This window comes from Anser cygnoides, chromosome 16, assembly GCF_040182565.1.
Source record: "Anser cygnoides isolate HZ-2024a breed goose chromosome 16, Taihu_goose_T2T_genome, whole genome shotgun sequence".
In the NCBI taxonomy this organism is placed as follows: Eukaryota; Metazoa; Chordata; class Aves; order Anseriformes; family Anatidae; genus Anser; species Anser cygnoides.
In genome coordinates this window covers 4,563,873-4,582,787 of record NC_089888.1, presented here as the reverse complement: position 1 = coordinate 4,582,787, position 18,915 = coordinate 4,563,873, and the positions used below count along the sequence as shown (strand labels likewise).

The 18,915-nt window shown below is 36.2% G+C and overlaps 1 long non-coding RNA gene across 1 annotated transcript in view; it reads left to right on the top strand.

Annotated features, from left to right (window-relative positions):
- LOC125184072 (uncharacterized) overlaps positions 1 to 18,331 on the top strand; it is a 41,283-nt gene extending 22,952 nt beyond the window's left edge. The window contains exon 3 of the long non-coding RNA XR_007167358.2: positions 17,661 to 18,331. This is a non-coding gene — a long non-coding RNA (uncharacterized lncRNA). The remainder of the gene's footprint in view (positions 1 to 17,660) is intronic.
- Positions 18,332 to 18,915: the final 584 nt, after the last annotated feature.

Here is an 18,915-nt window from a genome sequence, read left to right as displayed (position 1 = left end):
ACCATTTATTGCTCCCCTTGTGTTGAGCTTAACCCTGAATGAGTAAAATGCAATTTATGCACCATGTAACAGAGACAGCAAGGAGGTATTTTGGCATGTATTCGTGTAATTTCTCTTCCTTTTGTTTTTTTGAAGTGGTTCATGCTTTCAGTTATTGGTTAACTATAGCAAGTTCTTAGAAAATAAGGGCATGGAGTTCACTGTTCTTACTGTAGGTAAGAATCAAAAAAATAGAATTAAAAAACAGATGCACCTTTTTGTCTAATAATGCTAAGAGGTAAGGTATTCTCTGAGTCTGACTTCTGAAGGCGTGTTCAACATATCTGGATTTTGATATGCCTGCGCATAAAATGGAGATGAGAACACTTTGCAAAACTTCTGGATGTGCTGCATCTATTTAAATAGTGCTATGTATTCTCAGTGGACTCTCAAGGGAAAAAGTGTCTCACAAGGTTGGAGATCTACCAGTCTCAAAATGTGCTATGAACACTGAGAGCTTATCTCTGGCTTTTCGTAGTGTATCACTGCCTTTTTAAATGAAAAAAGAAGCATTTTTCAAAAGCACTTGCATAACCAAGGAATCTGCAATGCTTCAGTGCTTTTTGAAAATATTACCCCAAGAAATAAAAAAAGGAAACAGCATTTTTTTGTTATTTAGAATTGATCAGCAGGTGTTCCTAATGCATGATGTACAAGCTCTTCCACTGTGTTTAGAAATGATCAACTTTGAGGAAATACTACAGTTAAATATGGAATTTCAGTGAGGAATTGGTTATACCTGCAGGAAAACTCAGACTTATGTATCTTTGGTAGATTATGCATTTTTTTTTGCATGTACAACATTTGACGCCTGCTAGTAGTTTGAACTATTTGTCTAGGAAGAGGAAGATCAATCTGATTTCTTTTAATTTCTTACTCACGTGTCAGTGAAATATGACTTACTAGGCTGTCAGTTCAGTACTATTTGGCAGGCATTTCAAACATTCTACAAGGATATGAATTAATTTAATGATAATGAGGTCATGACAAACTACAAAGCTGAGCATTTTAAACAGTGCAGCCCAAAGGTTTCCGGTCAACTTCCACTCGACAGTATTTTTTCATGATATTAGTAATATACTGCTATTGGAATAACTTCACTGTGTGTATTGTCTGTAATATTGGGGTTGGGTTTTCCAAAAGAGTAGGAAAACTGAAGACTATTTTTTTTTCCCTCATTCTTCTAGAAAACCTGATTACCTTTCTTTCTAACCATTACTCCCTAGAGGTCTCATTTAATCCTAAGAAATTTTAACACTGCCATTTTTTTGCAGCTGAAAAAGCAACACAAGCAAGATTTTAATGATTACCTGGTTATATTTAACATCCATAAAAATTCTCTTGTTTAAGGAGCTCAAAATAATTGAAAATATATTGTTTTTAAATTATGTATGGACTGCAGAAGTGGAGCACAATCAGGAAAAATGCTTCTTTAAAATGGCTTCCCCTGAAATAAGCCTACTGTATATCCCAGTTTTTATAAACATCTTTTCTTGAACAGTGCATTTTTCTAACGCACACCCTGTTGCATACACAAGGTCCTTCATTCAAATGCAGTAGAACCTCTATATTTAAAAATAAGTTTCTGTGCATGCAGAATCTAGTCACAAAAGACTCTAATGTTGTCCATGTGAACAGTCTTGTGGAGACTGCAGTCTTCTGGCAGCTGACACTTCTGAAAAGAATAATGGTACTGAACAACTGATGTCTAGTGGTGGCACGGCAGGGTGAGATGCTGGGAACGTTCTCCACAAACATCTTACTTGTATGCATGCAAGAACTGTTCACTATAAACTTGACCTGTTAGGCATGTAATGCTGTCCAGGTCAATGAATTTGAAATACCCAGACGTGATATCTATCAGTGCTAGATTTTGGTCACTATTGCTTCCCTTTGTTCAGCATACAGTAAAAGTTTGACATGTTAGCAGGTGGCATTAAAACAGGTTGTGGGTAACTGTTAAATTTGATGCCTGTCTTTCTGTGGTATCAGTGTATCATGGAGTCTTCAATATGTCCCTTAAAAGTATCCTGTTTCAACACTTAAATACATTCCAAAAGCTATAAGGTTTGAATTCATGGTGTGGTTTGTTGAGACTTGGAGAATGCACCACTATGTTCAAGCATGTGGACCAGTGGAAGGTTGCATAGTTCATGTTGGTGTCTTTCTGGCTGCCTTTGTAGCTGCTGTATTTTGTTAACCACCGGGATGATGGTGCATCTGTCACAGCAGATGGAGTGACATAAGTGTTTTTGTAGAGAAGCCTAAGCTTTTGTACTGGATTTGAACGCTCTGTTCTGGCAAGGGGTTAGGAAGATGAGAAGGAGAGCAAAGGAAAGGTGCTAGTGTGCAGAACGATGACTGGGAGAGTGGGTGTCTGCTGCCAAAGTTGTTATACATAGCCTGCTGCCAAGCTATTGTATGCGTAGTAGAGACTTTCTACATCTGAAATGCATGTTAACAGTAAGTAGTCTTTCAGATTCTGGATCAATGAATGTTTAATTATGTAAAGTGAAGCATCTGTAAGAGGACAGTAGTAGGGACACTTCAGTGTAGTCAGTAACTGAGTGAAGAAGGCATTTGCTTGTTAAAATAATCATAATCAAGTTTTTCTGCACATTTCCCCCCCCCCCCCCCCCTTAAAACTGAAAGAGCTTCTAAACAACTCTCATTTCACCTTTTCAGCCATAAAAAGTCTTAAGGAAAGGAAATAAGTAATATTTTTGCTATATCTGAATGAACTCTTTAAATGAGTTGCTAGGCCATCCTATTGCTAGTGATGGTATCCATACTAAATGCCTGTGTAATGGCAAAGAAGCTGTCCCCTAATGCCTGGCTTTTGGGATTTTTTTCCCCTCACAGTCCTTTTTGGAATGAACTTATGTATATAAATGTAGTTCATGATCATTTCTCTCATGTTTGTACAGCCTGAAATATTTTTGGTTAATGCAGTATTATTCTAAGAAGACAATGTCCAGATATGCATAGAAATACCGGTGGAGAAAACCTACACACGTGTATATATTAATCTTTAGAGACTATGATTTGTTTTATGATCTCTTTCTAAAAACGAATCATTTATCTATTGGAACAGGCTATAGTAGCAAGAAAAATGTTTTATTTGACATTTTTGTAAGATGATTATCCTAATACTGAAATGACACACTGTGGGGATCAGTATCTTCTCTCAAGCACCAGGTGATATGACAAGAGGAAATGGCCTTAAGTTGCATCAGGGCAGGTTTAGGTTGGATATTAGGAAAATTTTTTTCCCAGCAAGGGTTGTGAAGTATTGGATCAGGCTGCCCGGGGAAGTAGTGAGTCGTCATCCCTGAAGGTCTTCAAAAAATGTGTAGATAACACATTAGGGACATGGTTTAATGGCGGACTAGGCAGCGCTAGGTTAGAGGTTGGACTAGATGATCTTAGAGATCTTAGAGTTTTTTTTCCAACCGAAATGATTCTATGATAATAAGACATCGCATGATAAATAACACACCGTGATGGAGTAAAGCCAGTATACATTCTCCCACCCACCCATGCACCTTCTCTGCAAATCCATTTCCAAAAAGCTCTTTTCTCTAGATGGACTGTTGGTCTTGTAGAGCTAACGTAGTTGAAGATTTCATGTTAAGTGAGAATTATCTGTATTTTGTAGGTGCTAAAAATATGTTTGTGAAACTTTCTGCTTTGTAAGGAGTCATTTTAAAGGTACTTGCCATTCATACCTTATTCAATGAGAAACAACTTTCATCAGAGGGATCTAGATCCTTTTTTATCATTCGGTTCTGTGATATTTTCAATGGCTTGAATTGTCTTGACTCAGTAAGATTGTACTTGTGAATATATATATTCATCTTACTATATAAAGACCTGGCTCTCTTTCATCTCTATTCACGATACTACAAAGACATGCAAGAACTTGGTATACCTGAAAAACTTCTGAAATAAATGCAAGTTATATTCTCTAAAATATTTCATAGTTGTCATTGTATTTTGAAAATACTTTTAGTTTTGTAAAATGGATGTTTCTGATTTTTTTTTTAAGGGGGTGGGGGGGAGAAAACAAAAAGACCCCTCAGTTAAAAACATCTCTTCTTTAGTCACTTTTCCCTGGACTTCAGTTGGAATAGGGGAGTAGAAAAATGCACTTGTCTTTTTTTTTTTTTTTAAACAAACCCAGAATTTCTTAGTGTAGACCTTGGGAATGGTGCAGTTGAGACAGTTTTCCTTCTGCTTTGCCAGCGAAGCTGGGATTTGCTGTTACTATGATTTAAAGTGAGAAGCTTCTGTTTCTGATGTTGAGGAGCCTTCAAGAACTCTTCAGGCAGTGTCTAACTCACAGATGAAGTCAAGATAAGGTGACAAAGACAGCCTGTTCCTGAGGGAAGTTAAATATTTTTTTCTGGCTAATTTATGTGACACCTAAAGGCTAACTGCAGAAGAGAAGCATTCTGTAGCATTGTGCCTGCCTACAACTGCTAGTAATAGAAAGGGACAGTAGCTTGTACACTGTCTGATGCAATTTATTATTTTCTTCCACACTGTTCAGATACAGATATGTTTCTTCATTTGCATTTAGTTTTCCTTGTGCATTGGAACAGCAACCTATGAGAAATATAAGTCTGTTTGAATGGCATCTTTAATCTCTTGTTGGTATTTCTGTACTTTAAAAAAGAAAATGTTGGTAGCCAGGCTTGTGAGCATGTGTTGAAAGATTTGATCTCAATTCATACTAGGTATGCAAACCAAGTCTTCTATCAACTTTCCAAGTAAATCATGTATGTAAGCATTAAAATCATGGGGAAGTTGAGGGAGTGAAGGGTGGTGAGTGGAAGTAATGTTACTGTAAATCCTAGAAATAAAGAATTTTTTTTTTTGGTGCAACTCAACTACAATCAACAAGGGAATTCTAATTCTCTTACGGCCTGATTCACCTTCTACTAAAAGCAAAGCAAAAGGTCTTTCTGATTATAGCAGCAGCTGGATAAAACTAAATATTTGAGAACCAACCATTGAAGAACACTGATGTGAAAAAGGGCAATGGCAGCCGTGATACCTACAGCGGTTTGCTGAGCAGAACTGGTAATACTTGTATTTGGAGCAGACGCCTGTCTGTGCTTCTGTCTGCCCACTCAGATATGGCTAGAGCCTCGAAATGTAGCTGTTGAATTTGTCAGGAAGAGGTTTGAGTCGTCATGGGTAGACCTTGTGCTGCTGGGGAAGGTTCTGATGCCTTTTGCCCTCCTATTTTGGTGAGTTTCCAGCAGGAACATGGAAGAGAAAATGCCATCCACCCTCCCTGAAATAACAGTGATGCTGAGAGGCCTTAATGCTTCCATTTTACTTCTTAAAATGCTGCCTACGTTCATTAAAATCTGAAAATCAGAACTCGCTTGTTAGCTAATTGCCCATGAATAGCTTCAAGGGTTTTTGAAGTGGAAGGAAATACCTTGCAGCAATATAGGTGATAGCTGTGTGTTTTGTGTGTATATATATTTAAATAGAAAAACAAAAAATAGAAAAACAAAAAAAAAGTTACTGTACTCTTCTGGGTGCAGAGTGCTCATTACCAACAGGAAGATTGTGGAAGCAGACTTTATTCTACTTCCAAACTAAAGAAAATACTAGAATGATTTTATTTTTTTCATTTGTATTACTTCTAGACAGCAAAATAATGGATCAAAACTTTTCTTGCCTCATTATTTTGTTCATCTGTAATAGTGTATTTGTTGGCATCTTTTCAGCGCACTTTTGCTACATTTGTGTGTAAAAATAGGGACTTGCTGGTGGGGGAAAAAAAGCATGGCAGAATTCTCCTAAAACAGTTGCCTCAAGTACTACCACACAACCTGTAAAATTCAGATTATAAGAATGTCATCCAATTTTTAATAATGTCACAATTTAAGGTACAAACAATAAAGGGTGTTGATAACTGGATTCTAGGAGATCTGTGCAAATGTAACATGTTTTTGCCATTTGTGGGATTAATACCTACTAAAACTTTTAACTGTCCTTTCATGTTCTGAGGTTTGTCAGATAACATTTTCACATAAATAATATAGTCACATAAATGTTATTGTTTTCACTTACTAAATCAATTGCTCTCATAGCTTCTGTAGGTACACACTCCTAAACTTCCAAGTGTTAAACTGGAGATATGTGAAGCAAGCCAGGTCTGGCTTGCATCCCAAATGGCTAGCAGAGCAACTGGTCACTTAATGTCATCTTAGTGGCTGAAAAATATCTTTGTGCAGGGAGTAGGCCCTGAAGAACTGAATCTTCTAACCTGATTAACAGCATATCTAGCTATGCCCTTACACATGCGTGTACACTCTTAAACACCTGCAAATGAGAGCACAAGAGTTGTTCCAGCTTTTGTACAGTTTTGCAATTCATAACTATGCAAAAAATGTGCCTCAGGTTTTCGTACGCTGAGCAAGTGAATAAAGGTAACTATCCTCTCAAGCTTTGTGGTCAGTTTATTAGCATTAATAAGCTGCTTGCTGTTGCACCAGCCTAGTGCAAAGTCTCACCACTTTCCTCTAGTAAAATTGCTAATAGTGTAAAGGTTTGTTTGTTTGTTTTCAGTACCTCATGAGCAGAGATTTGATTTATACCTTTTTTTATACCTTTTTTTTGTTCTCTAAAATCTAAGCTGCTGACAAGGACCGAACTTTAAAGTATCTGAGTTGGGGTCATTTCCATTATGGGACCTGAAATGAAAAATTTGTACACAAGATATGATAGTTTTTAAGAGTCCTTTCTGATTCTGGCATTATTGTATTACCTCTTACTCAGTCATAAGTGGTTTGAAAATAATGTAATTTTTAATATATTTATCCCTGCCTCCTTCCAGTTACAACATTAGGGGTGTGCTGTGTTGAGGCAGGGTAGGGTGTGTTTATTTCTTTGCTACCAAATCTAACCAAGAAAAGAAAATAAGCCAGTTTTATTGTGAATGCTTTAGAAAAGCATTAAAACGAAATGTTCTTGTCTAAGATTTGCATGCTGGAAGGTGGAAAAGCTCAGTAGGCAGGAGATACTTGGCTCAGAAGACTACCTGTCATCTACTGAATTGTTAAATAATGGCTGCTATAGAGTATTTGCAGTAGAAATTTGTAGAGAGAAATTGGTGAAAATGCTACTTGCTGTACTTATTTATTACCAAATGCAGACGTTTCTCACTTAGATATCTCAGCTGGAGAAAAGGAAGCATGTAACATTGTCCGGAAAAGCCATATAGTAATTTAGTAATTTACCTGCATGTATCAACCACTGTTGCTTTTAGAAACACTTTTCCCATAGGGCATACGCTGCCTGTGAATTGTTCTGATCTCAGATTTCTGCATGTCCCCGTCCCCCCACCCCCACACCCCTCCGTACAGTCAAACACTCACATTGTTTTCCCCAGCAATGTCAAAAAATCTTCCTTGGTAAAAGAACAAGGAACGCAAAATGAGATTACAACAAACCGAATAGTATTCTAACCTTAGCTTGGAGACTAGCGGAATAAGAAGTTCATTGTAGACCATCATGACCTCATTTGTAATTAGGTCTGAGCAAAGACGAAGGACAAGCACAAACAGATTTTTCTTTCCTTATGTTGCCAATAGTTGTGGGGTTTTGTGGTTTTGGTCTTTTGTTTTTATCTTTATAGAGACTAACTCATTTTTATGGCATTCCCATTTATAGTGCAGATTCTGTATTTGGGTGCTAAAAATAACTGCTGGCTGTCTTTGTAAAACAAAAACAGCAAAGGCCATAGTTAATGCTATATACGTTGTATTGGACTTGCTCTGAGCAGGGCAGGGGTATGCTGCAGAACATCTGAATATCTCATCTGTCAGCAGCTGGGGGTATATATGGGGAGAAACAGGTGATGCTTACAGGACCAGTGAGGCATTGTGATACCAGGTTCTCTTTTTATGCCCTAAGTCCTGGAATCATGGAATTATGCAAGAAATTCAGCAAAAATTCAGTGATCTCTGTCTTTTTTTCTCCGCTATTCTTGTTTTATAAACTTTTCTCTCCTCTTTAAGTAAAACTCAGTGTTTTTCTTTGTATCTTGACTAAACATTCCTGGAAGAGCAAAACTGACTCTCATACAAGTCCTCTCAGAATCCTGCAGCAGAGTATTGCAATTTGCAATTGAAAGTGAAACTCTGGGGGTTGCACTAGGGACAGGGCAAGCTCAGAATGTGCTTGTTGAATGAGTATACCACCTCAATTTCATAATCATGAGGCAAAAACTTGGGCTATAACTTATCAGTGTAAAAATTGCAGAAGTAGTAATAGTTATTCAGACTTCTGTAAACGGATGAGCTCTTACAGAAATATTCCTTCCCTGCTTAATCAGAGTAACTGCACAATGTTGATAACAACAGATAAATGTGAATGTAATATCTCTCATAGAAGGTTCAGCTTTAGCAAATTCAGCCTAATTCTACAGTCCATGAAACACACGACATGAAAAATAGTAAAGGAACACACCTGGATGTTTAGAGAGATATTTGAAACTAATCTATCTACTCCACTCAGGCTTGAGATGTGATCTAGAAGTCTTTTTTTTTTTTTAATTATTATTATTTTATTTTTTTATCTGTCTTAAGGCATACAGAAGGCTTAGTCACTCTGGTGACACGTGACTGGACTCAGGAATGAATAGATGTGCTATATTATTTTCTACACTGTTCCCCTCGTCTCCGCTACCTCCTCAAATAATTTTAAGGAGGTAAATCTTGGCCCAGCTGATGTCAGTGAGTTTTGCTCAGTAGGAAAGGAATATCCTTGGAAATCACTTCCTTTGAGAGGATAGTTGTAGCTTTTATACGAGGCTGAAGAATTGTAGAAATTCGAAAATGATTTTGTAAGAGAACTTATTCAACTTTTTTTTGAACCTTCAAAGACATTTATATTTGGTTCCTATCAAATTTTGGGGGCATGTTATCTAATCTAAAGAGATATAAACAGGAGAATGTCTGAGTTACAGAAAAAAATCAGTTGAAAATGGTCTTATTTATACTTCAGAGCAGCATTAGTATTCAATTAAAAGGAAAAATAACGAAGCCTTTATTAAACAAAAGAGTACCAGCAATGAATATTTCTGAAGCCCAAGAACAAGTGTAACTCTTGTACCAACAATAATGCAGATTTTTGTGCATATATTATGGATTACATTCTCTTTTCAATGCACATGCATTAGCATTAGTCGGCAGGAACAAGAGGATAGATCCATTTGCGCTGCTACCCAGTATCAGCAACAAAACTCATTACATTCATGCACTCTTTGGATCTTTTGATTCCTTCTGAAATAAATCCAAATATGCGTCATTCAAGGACATTAGGGAATAAATTATTTTCTACTTCTAGAATGTCCACAAAAAGATCAAAATGATTTCATCTGGTAGTATAATTTGCTCAACAAAGTTTGCAGCTTATTTTGGTATAATTCTGTCGATTGTGGTAAAGGTTTAGTGTAAAATCTGTGCTGCAGATATTGGTTGGTAATGATTGATCATGTAGTACTGTTTCTTTTCTCTTCTGACTTATACAATGTAAGTAAGACGAATGCTTTTATGATCTGATGCACTTTTCAATGAGACATCTGATAGAATGATTTTTGGGAACTGCTTCTATTCTCAGCAGCCAGCACAACACAAGTTCAATCTGTATAAAATGTCTCTAAGGCATTGCCTGTGAAGCTCTGCAATTTTCTCTGACCTTCATAGTTAATGGTGGAAAAATAACTTCACTTTCTGTCTACTTCATGTGAAAAACATATTTCTGAAAGCGTTGGTAAATACCAAGATCATTTTATTGGTGTTTTCGTGAAAGATCTGTTGTGAGATTTTACTGTTCCATGCGAAGTATGTTACTTTTGCTGCTCTGAATGCAAGATTGAAATTTACTTCCAACAAATTTTTAAATGTCTGTTGAGCTCTCCTGCTTGCCCAGGTTGGATCCTAGAGGTAAAATACAGCATATTAGAACCTAATAACTTGTAAACAACAGTATATCTTATGGTGCGTCTTAAACCCCAGAGGCAGCACTCCTTGTTACACACGTTACCAGCCTGTAGACACATGTATTCCGGTAACAGTCCGGATGCACTCAGAACTTGTCTAGAAGAAGAAAAAGAAGAAGGGAAACAAACAAACATAGCACTGATTTTAAAATCAGTGGATTGTTAATAGGAAACTGAGACACTGGGGTCCTCATAGAAATCAGAACTGGTAAGATTTAACAGATGAGGCTTGAATAGGTAATTTCTGAAAATGATATTTAAAAACGTTACTGGCTTTCCATCTCTTCTGGGCATATAAATGCTGCATAAAAATACAAAAAAAATGTTTATAAAGTGCAGGATGATCGGATCTTAGATGTTTTTCAGATTAAGAAAAATTGTGAAACTGAAATTCTTCCTAATTATGAACAAAGAATAAATTCTTTGTAGTTAACTACTTTCAAAAAATGTGAGGAGGTTAATAGGTAGAATAGAAGACAGTAATTACGAACTAAAATTTTGACTTGACTGAAGCATGAGTTAACTAGAGAATTAACTACAGCAATAATAATAATAATTATAATATTATTTAAAATGTAAGAGAATGAAATTAAAATACTTGGTATTGAGAAAATACCACACACTACTGTTGCTAGTAATTCTGGTCATTGCTTTACTGTATTGTGCAAGTGTATTAACCCAGTGCTTCCCTTCAGATTACACAGTACCAGTGGAAAGGGTAGGGTAGGAAAGGTGGGTTGGGGAAACAAGGAAAAGGCTGGCTGAGTTTTGCAGCAGCAGAATATCCTTGCAGAAAATGCATCATTGCAGGGGATCCTCCATAATGGGGAGGAAGAGAGATTTAATGAAAAGTAGCATCTGACACGCCAGGTTTGTTGCAACTTTACTGTCCAGTGCTGCTGCCAAGGTGTAAAGATTACTTCAGTACATCAAGATAATGCTACAAATTCTCAGCTTTTATTTAGTAAATAGGTAGGGCAGACTTACAAAGGTAGGAACTTTCTTAGCAGTTAAATGTCTGCAGAGTTGAAAGGGTTAAACCATACATATTTCATTCTAGTTCCAGGCATGCTTTAGATGCATGCATCTTCTCTCCAACAGAACAGCAACACAGGTGTTAGGATGTTTAATGCAACACTGAGACCAAAGGAACCATTTGGTATTTGTTTACAGAGTGTAACTTCTTAGAGCAAAGTTTCTGTGGACTCTGTTGGTTTGGCTTTGCTACCTTCTCTGCTAGAACACGTGACAGTGCTGTCTTTAGGTGGGGAGCATTTATTGAAATGTTCAGTCTTAGGAAACAGTGCAGGTCAATGTGCATTGACTGTGAAGTGTTTTCTTTACTACAACAGGAATTTTTAAAGTTGCTTCTGGAATGCAATGCAGGTTTATGCCTTCGACTAGCTAACAGCTTATTTGCCATGAATCGGTAACAAGACAGATAACCAATGCTATAGTTTTTCTTGTTAATACCGTGTATAATTCTTTACTTGAGGAGGAGAATGAAAATAAGCAAAGATATCTGGGGAAAATATATACCTTTTAAATAAAAGTAAACATCTCAAGCATGCCAGGACCCTGAATATTTCTTTCTAAGCACTGTAGTAAGAATAACATCATTATTTGAGTTTCAAGAGTGTTTATGTGATTCTGTTATTGAAAGGAGAAAAAGTAAGTTAATGTAATTTTAAACACCAGATAGAACATGAATTAGAGTTATGTATTATGTCATATCTTTCTGTTATAAAAATTAAGAGGACCAACAAAGATTCCTTTGGATCATTCTTTGGGGAGTAGGTCTGATGTTTTGAACATTCAAAACCTAGATTAGAAACACCATATGCTGTGTATGTATATGAGATATAAAAAAGAGCAGCATGAGATACTTTAGACTATCTCAGTCTTGGGTGAGATCAGACAATTTCTTATAGGAAGAAAACATTCAGAGAAGCTCGTGTTGTTAACTGGAGGTTCAAACTTATCTGTAGACATCCTTAGACCTGTGGCTGAAATCAGTCCCAGAATTCACTGGATATTACTTCTCCAAATGTCTCAAAATAAACTTTCACCGTGTCTGGAAATGGACGCCAATAAGTAATATTCTTTTTTGTTTTCTCTTTTTTTTCTTCTTCTATCTTCACACCCTCCGAGATGGAGAATATCAGTGACATTTTTGATCTATTCTATACTGTTATGGCTTTTACACAGATAGTTGGAGCCTTTTTTATTTTATTTTATTTTTACTGTTCTCTATTTTTCATCTATTCATGTTATCCTGTGATATGTGGAAGTAATTTGGCAGTGATCCCTGAGTTAAACTATTATCTACATGCAAAAACTGAATACATTAATTGACAGATTTTTTTAAAGTCTCCTTCAGAATGCAGTTTCATTCACCGCTATAAAAAAGAGTACTTTCTACCAGTTATGCTCAACATTGCTCATGCTAGTGTAGAATGCAAAACTTCATTCATTCAAAGAAAATATTTTCCACCTGTGCTGTGAGTAATGACTTCTTTCTTTAAATGCAGGGAAGTCAACAGTGTTATGCAATTTATGGAAATACAGTTGCTGGGTATTTATTTAATTTCTTGCCGAGCCTATAACAATAACACAAAGCTATTTAATTAGGTGACATTCTTGATCAGCCAAGAGGCAAAGTTCAACCCATTTATATCTAGTGTAATATTTTAAAGAGCTTTAAAAAAAATGCAATTGTTCACAAAGGTAAAAATAAAAGTGCTTCCTGTGAACAGTACAGGCCAAGATACAAGCTCTCTGAAGCAGAAATGTTTGCTAGTGAAAGGAATGCTCAACTTAAAAAAATATATATATATATGTATAATAATAATAATAATAAAAATCAGAATAGCTTATTTCTGTTTTCATACACAGATGAGAGGGGCAGGTATCCTTACTTAAGAACTGGGAGATATTGTGATACAAGAGAATATTTTGCCCTATCATTGAACCAGAACCAAACTACTTCTATTTATGGTCTGCACTCTATCAGCTTCATCGTGGTATGTATATGCAGACGTTTTCTTTAATATTGCTGGAAAAGGTACTAAAAGGACTATTCGGTGTCTGAATAGGATAAAAGTAACTCATGTAAAAGAATGCTGGCCAGCTTGAGCCCAGGTCGTCGAAAATTCCAACTTGCCTTAAATCCTGAATTAATTCATGGAGAAGCGGGAATATACATACTCAAGATGATCTTGACCTCCATTATTTTAATATTTAATTATTAGCCCTGCGTGGCAAAGGTCTGGACGTTCATCTCAATATCATTTATCTTTCTAGTGTAATATTATACTAATAGAAAGAGGTCTACAGTAGGATTTTTATATAGAAGTGCACTGGAGAATCCAAGTTTTGCCAAACTCAACAAAGAACTATAACAGTAGAATTTGGAAAAACTGTCTTTGTGTATCACAGTAGTACGATAAACCTGAATCACAGTAAGTAATGGAGCTGCTAACACCCAGTGATATATAATAATAGCTGCAAGTAATGGAAAGGCATGTTGTGTGCCTGTTGTTCCTTGCTGTCAACAACGATAGCAAATTCCTGAACTCCTTAATTGTTGAAACAGTTGTTACACCAACACAAAGAACTGCTGGTAAACGTATACAGGAATTAAGAGACTGTTTCCAGTCTTTCCACCTGTTTTAATCCACTGTGATCCTGAAGCTTTTTATTTATTCATATTCAATATCAGATAAGATTTCCTTTCCACAAAACCAAGGAATTGCTCTTTCGAGCAGTTGCAAGAATTTTAATATGTAGTACTGTGGGTTTTCTCAATTGTGCCAGATGCTGACAGAGAAACAAGAGGGGAGTGAGACTATAAGATCTTTAATGGGGCAGATCCTCATGTCAGAGAGGAGTAATGCAGTGGAGGTGTAGTACTCACATCATCTGTATTTTCATAACTGCGCTTGGCAGCTGGAAAACTGGTGAAGTGCAGGTGGTACTTCACTCTCATTTTAGAGAAGAAACGCTATAGCCAAAAGGATTTTCTCAGGATGCTTTTATCAGGAGCCTAAAATCTACTGCTTCATAACTTTCCATAAGAATGTGAAATCGATGTGGATTGGCACGTTACAGATGCACTTAAAAACCTTGCAGATTTGAAATCAGTAGGTGTCTTTCTACAGTTTGGTATCCATCTGTTACTACATTAAATGACAATGGTGGTGGTAGGGGGGGAGGGAGAACTTATTGGTATGTTTCTTTTGTATACGAAAAAACTTCAAGGTTGAAAGGTAGTTGTAGATATAAAAATACTTGCAACAAAAAGGAGCAGAATGAAAGTTTAGATTTTAGGCTACTTAACTTCAGGGAATAGAGGAAAAAAAAGGACAAATTGAGAATCTTTATAAATAATACCTGAGAAGTTCTTAAAATGATGACTGGACTGGAAGGGCAAATATAAAGAGAAAGTGGAAGGCAGATAGAAATTTTTCTAATTTTCGTCTCCCCACAAATGACAAATTTCTTTCTGTTTAAAGTCCCCATTGGCAGAACTCAGGAGAGTGGCCTAGCTGGAGACAATACCAAGAAAACAAAATTATTTCCAAATGCAGCGAAGGGGAAAAAATATCCTGTAAATTTCAAATGTTTTATCAATATGTCCTTTTCTTTCTTAGCAAAAATGTGTAATTTTTGTGTGATACAGGCCTCAGGCAATGAATATTTAGTGTCAACAAATTATGCAGGATTCATATGTTGTATTTTTTTGAATTTTCTGACATTCAATAAAAAAAAGTTTGTTACCATGGCAACCATGATAGGATCTGAAATGTATACCGTATTAGATACAAAGAGTCAACTTCTGGCTCTGGTATCTCTCTAAGGAAGAAAGCACCTTGTGCACCAAGACTGTTCAAAAAAAAAAAAAAAAAAAGATGGTCCAGTGAAATAAAGTTAACCCGTTAGTTTTTTTTTGTCACCTTCTTCACAGTTATGTTTGTTGGATTCGTAGCCAAGAAAAAAAAGTGCCGTGAACCTAGGCTTATCTTCCTTTTGTGCTTCCAGATTAAGAACAGGTAATGTCTTGATTGTGTAGTAGCAGTGACAGCATCCTTTAAGTTATAGTGCTCTGTGTTTTCAGACCTGTGTAGACATATCACATACCCATGTGTGGCTGTATGTAGGCTGTTTTCTTTCATAGATAGTCAAAAATGCAGAGCTACTAAACTCTTTGTCTAAATCCTCTTCAGTCGGAGGCAAGCCCAGGACTAGTACATGGGATTTCCTGATATCTGATCTCATACGTTATCATGTAATCAGATCTTTTAATGTATCATAACATTTAAATTACTGTGGATCTACTTATTACTGTTATCGCATCTAAATAAAACAGGTAATATTTTCTGTTGCAAAACAAGAATAAGATAAGAGCAAGGTGTAGTAGTAACGGTGTGCCTCCTCTTTAATAGAGATGTTAAATGATTCATGTTCAAAACTCACTATTAGGAAAGAGAATATCATAGCCTCCGTAAGTTCTTATTAACTGATTTTACTTTCTTTAAAATGTATTTTGTTAAGCAAGCAAAGCCTAAAACCTTCACACACTCTGTGATTGATTGACCTTTCTCATGGGCTCTATGAACAGAAACAACTGAAGAATATTGGAGCAATTAAGTTTCTGTGCAGGCTGTACACTTATCAAAATGACTTGGACAGGCATTCAGCTGGATCATTGCCCCTTATACCTTAACTACTGTCAAATCAGGTCTAATGGCACCCATGAAGACTATTTTAGGCAAATCAGCAAAATGCCACTGTGAACTTTGAGCAGCAATTATAGGCATAAAATATATTGGCCTTGCAGTGATTTAAGATGAACTCCTCAACAGCATCTGTTCAGACATGAATATCTTACCATTTACTAGTTTTCCTCACCTTACAGGTATTAGCTGTTAAGTTAGCATTCACATTTTTTCCAGACAGAAAACAGACTTTTTAAAGTGTAAAAGCTAAACTCATAGTGACACAGGGCATTTGTGTGCAAAGTCTCCCTTTGAAATGCCAGTTACTTATGTAAGTAATGTAAAGGAAAGAAATTTAGGCCACCTGGTCTCAAAATGAATGGTTCTATTGGATATTAATATCTGCTGTTCTGAAATTGTATTTTAAAGATCTTTTTTTGGGAATGTAAGACAAGAAGAAACCTCAGGCATTAAGTCTTGCTCTCGCTATCAATGGCACTGTCATCTTCACTCTCTTTCCTGCCTTTGCCATGCTGTTTTGAAGCAGTGAAGTTCTTATCCTTTCCATTAGAGGGCTATTCTAAAAGCAAATGGTTTTAACACAGTTTGAAACAAAATTCTAGAATAGTTGACTGGAAGGGACCTCTGAAGGCCATGTGGTTGGGCTTCCTGCTTGGCTCAGGCTGCTCAGGTCCTTGTCCATCAAGTTTTGAATATCTTCAAGGATTAATGCTCTCTCAACTGAAATCTGAAATTACTGGGGCTAAAACTACCCTTTAGCTTGAATAGGTCATCTTGTTCTCCAGTGCTGGCACCCTAATTTCATTTATATATTCTAGCTCAGCCTGCATATTTGTATGGGGACAATTCTCTCATTTTAACTTGTCTCTATACTTTTATATTTTTTAACTATAGTTTTATATTTTATATAACATATATATTTTTCACTATATTTTTTATACTATAGTTTTATATTTTTTAACTGTAGTTTTAGTTCTCTCAGTCATTGACAACCAGTTGGCTTCTAGGTAATACATAGTGTTCCAAAACAAACTTCTTTATACATTGTATTCTCTCATCTCATGGTGACATCTTGTACATCATGGTGACAAGTGAATTCCAGCCAGTAAGTCTGTGGAACTCTCATTTTTCTCACTCTGAATGCAGTCTCTGGGTAAATGCTTCTGTAATATTTTGAGGATGCAAGCCTGATCAATGGTATTTTTCCAGTTACCCTTTCCAGATACTCCAGCAGTGTATAACATGAGTGGGTTGTGGGTGTGTGTGGTGGTGGTGTGTTTTTTGTTGTTTTTAGTGGACTGGCCAGTAAGATACCTTTCCATTTTTTTCTCAAATTCTTTTTGTGCTGCCATATTCTGTAAATGGAGTCTTGGAGACCTATTACAAGGGTATAGGGTAGCTTAAAAAGAAATCAATTGTATGTATTAAGCATAAAAGGATATCCAAAAAGTTCAGCACTGTCAAGTGGATACCAGTAATGTATTTCTAAATTTGTTTTTTTTTCTCCCCTTAAAACTCTCTACTCTTCTTTTAAATTATTTTATTGTTTCTGCTATAACTTCACAAATTGATTCACTGCATTCGAGAGGTTTCTAAAATGGGCAAAATGGCCAATCCACTTTTCATAAAGAGAAACATGAATTTCAATTTCCTGTGGTCTTTAAGTCCTTTTATTTCTCAGGCTAAAATATCGTTGCAGTTTATGAAAGAATGTTCTCAGAGTGTGTACTGAAGGCTGAACTGGCAAGAAAGAAAAATAAACTCTATGCTATAAAAAGTATAGTCTAGAAAGATTTTTAGCTAGCAAAGTTATTAGCAGAATAAGGAGGTAATCATGAATCTCCTTGTTTCTCTAGCCACAAAGGAGAACCGCAGTAAGGAAGAGGGACAACTTCTTTGAGAGAATGGCAAATGCTGAATTTGAAGCGGTGCTCACTGAAGTCAAGGGGAAGAAAAGAGAAATGCAAATAGAACTAGCTATTCCCTGGGCAACAGTTCTGCTGTTTCCATTATGCATGTGATAACCATACCATGATATTAGCCACTTTGTACCTTTCTATGCAATGCATATATTCTCCCTGTTCTTAGCTTACTCTTGTCATGGTACACTTGTTCTTTCTCTTCAAGGCTGCAAACACAGTTTTTCTGACTGACGATGACCTGTCAGTAACTCTGTCTAGGTTGGAGGTGGAACATCTTTATCCACTAAATGAAGGAACTTTCTTTCCACAAGAGACATTGTGTTGCTTTGCTGAATGCATACAATATAAATCAAAGTATGTGCCATTATTAATAAATAAGGCATTGGATAGGCTTTGTCTGGAAGTCTTGTTGAAAGTACTGATTACTATCCATAACTTCTGAAAAATGCATAATTGCCTTTGGGATATTGAAGCATGGAATAATTAGAGTGCAAGTTGGAGAAAGAGTTGTAACTACAGAGAAACAACACGAATGCTACAAGTGATTAATTTTAGGGTTAAAGATTTTTTCTTTTCCAGACTAATTTGATATTTTTATTTTATTTTATATTTATTTTTTTATTTTATTTTATATATATATATTTTTTTTTTCTTCTGGCTAAATAATCTAGCTTATTAGTAGGAAAGACTGGGGGCCATGGGCTTTTCTGTTTGTGGAGCCTTCACTGCCTGCCTGTATCCCTCCTGCCTTGCTGGAGAGAGGGAGAGCTGGTCCTTGATATACCCATCGTTTTGCTTCCTTTCATCTCCAGATCTGTCTTCTGCAGGGCCAATTGTTTACAGCTGTGAAAAGGATAAAAAAAAAAAAGGGAGATTAATGTTGTCTTCCATGTTATTTTCCAATCATGTTTATACACTTCTCTGGATATGGAGAATAAAAATTAAATTAAATTACTGGGCAAAGAATGGGCAGAAGGTAAGGTTTTCCAAAGGTGACATTAAGCCAAATTGCAAAATCTACGTTAAGAACTGCTGCCCAAGTCCCTCTGTATAATATCTGATTGATAATCCCAGTATATCTTAATCTATCACAATTTCATGAAAAAGTGCATTGCCTTGTCTGTGAAACAGATAAAATTGTAGGAAAAGAGAATATTTAACACCTAACAATGATAAGACAAAAACACCA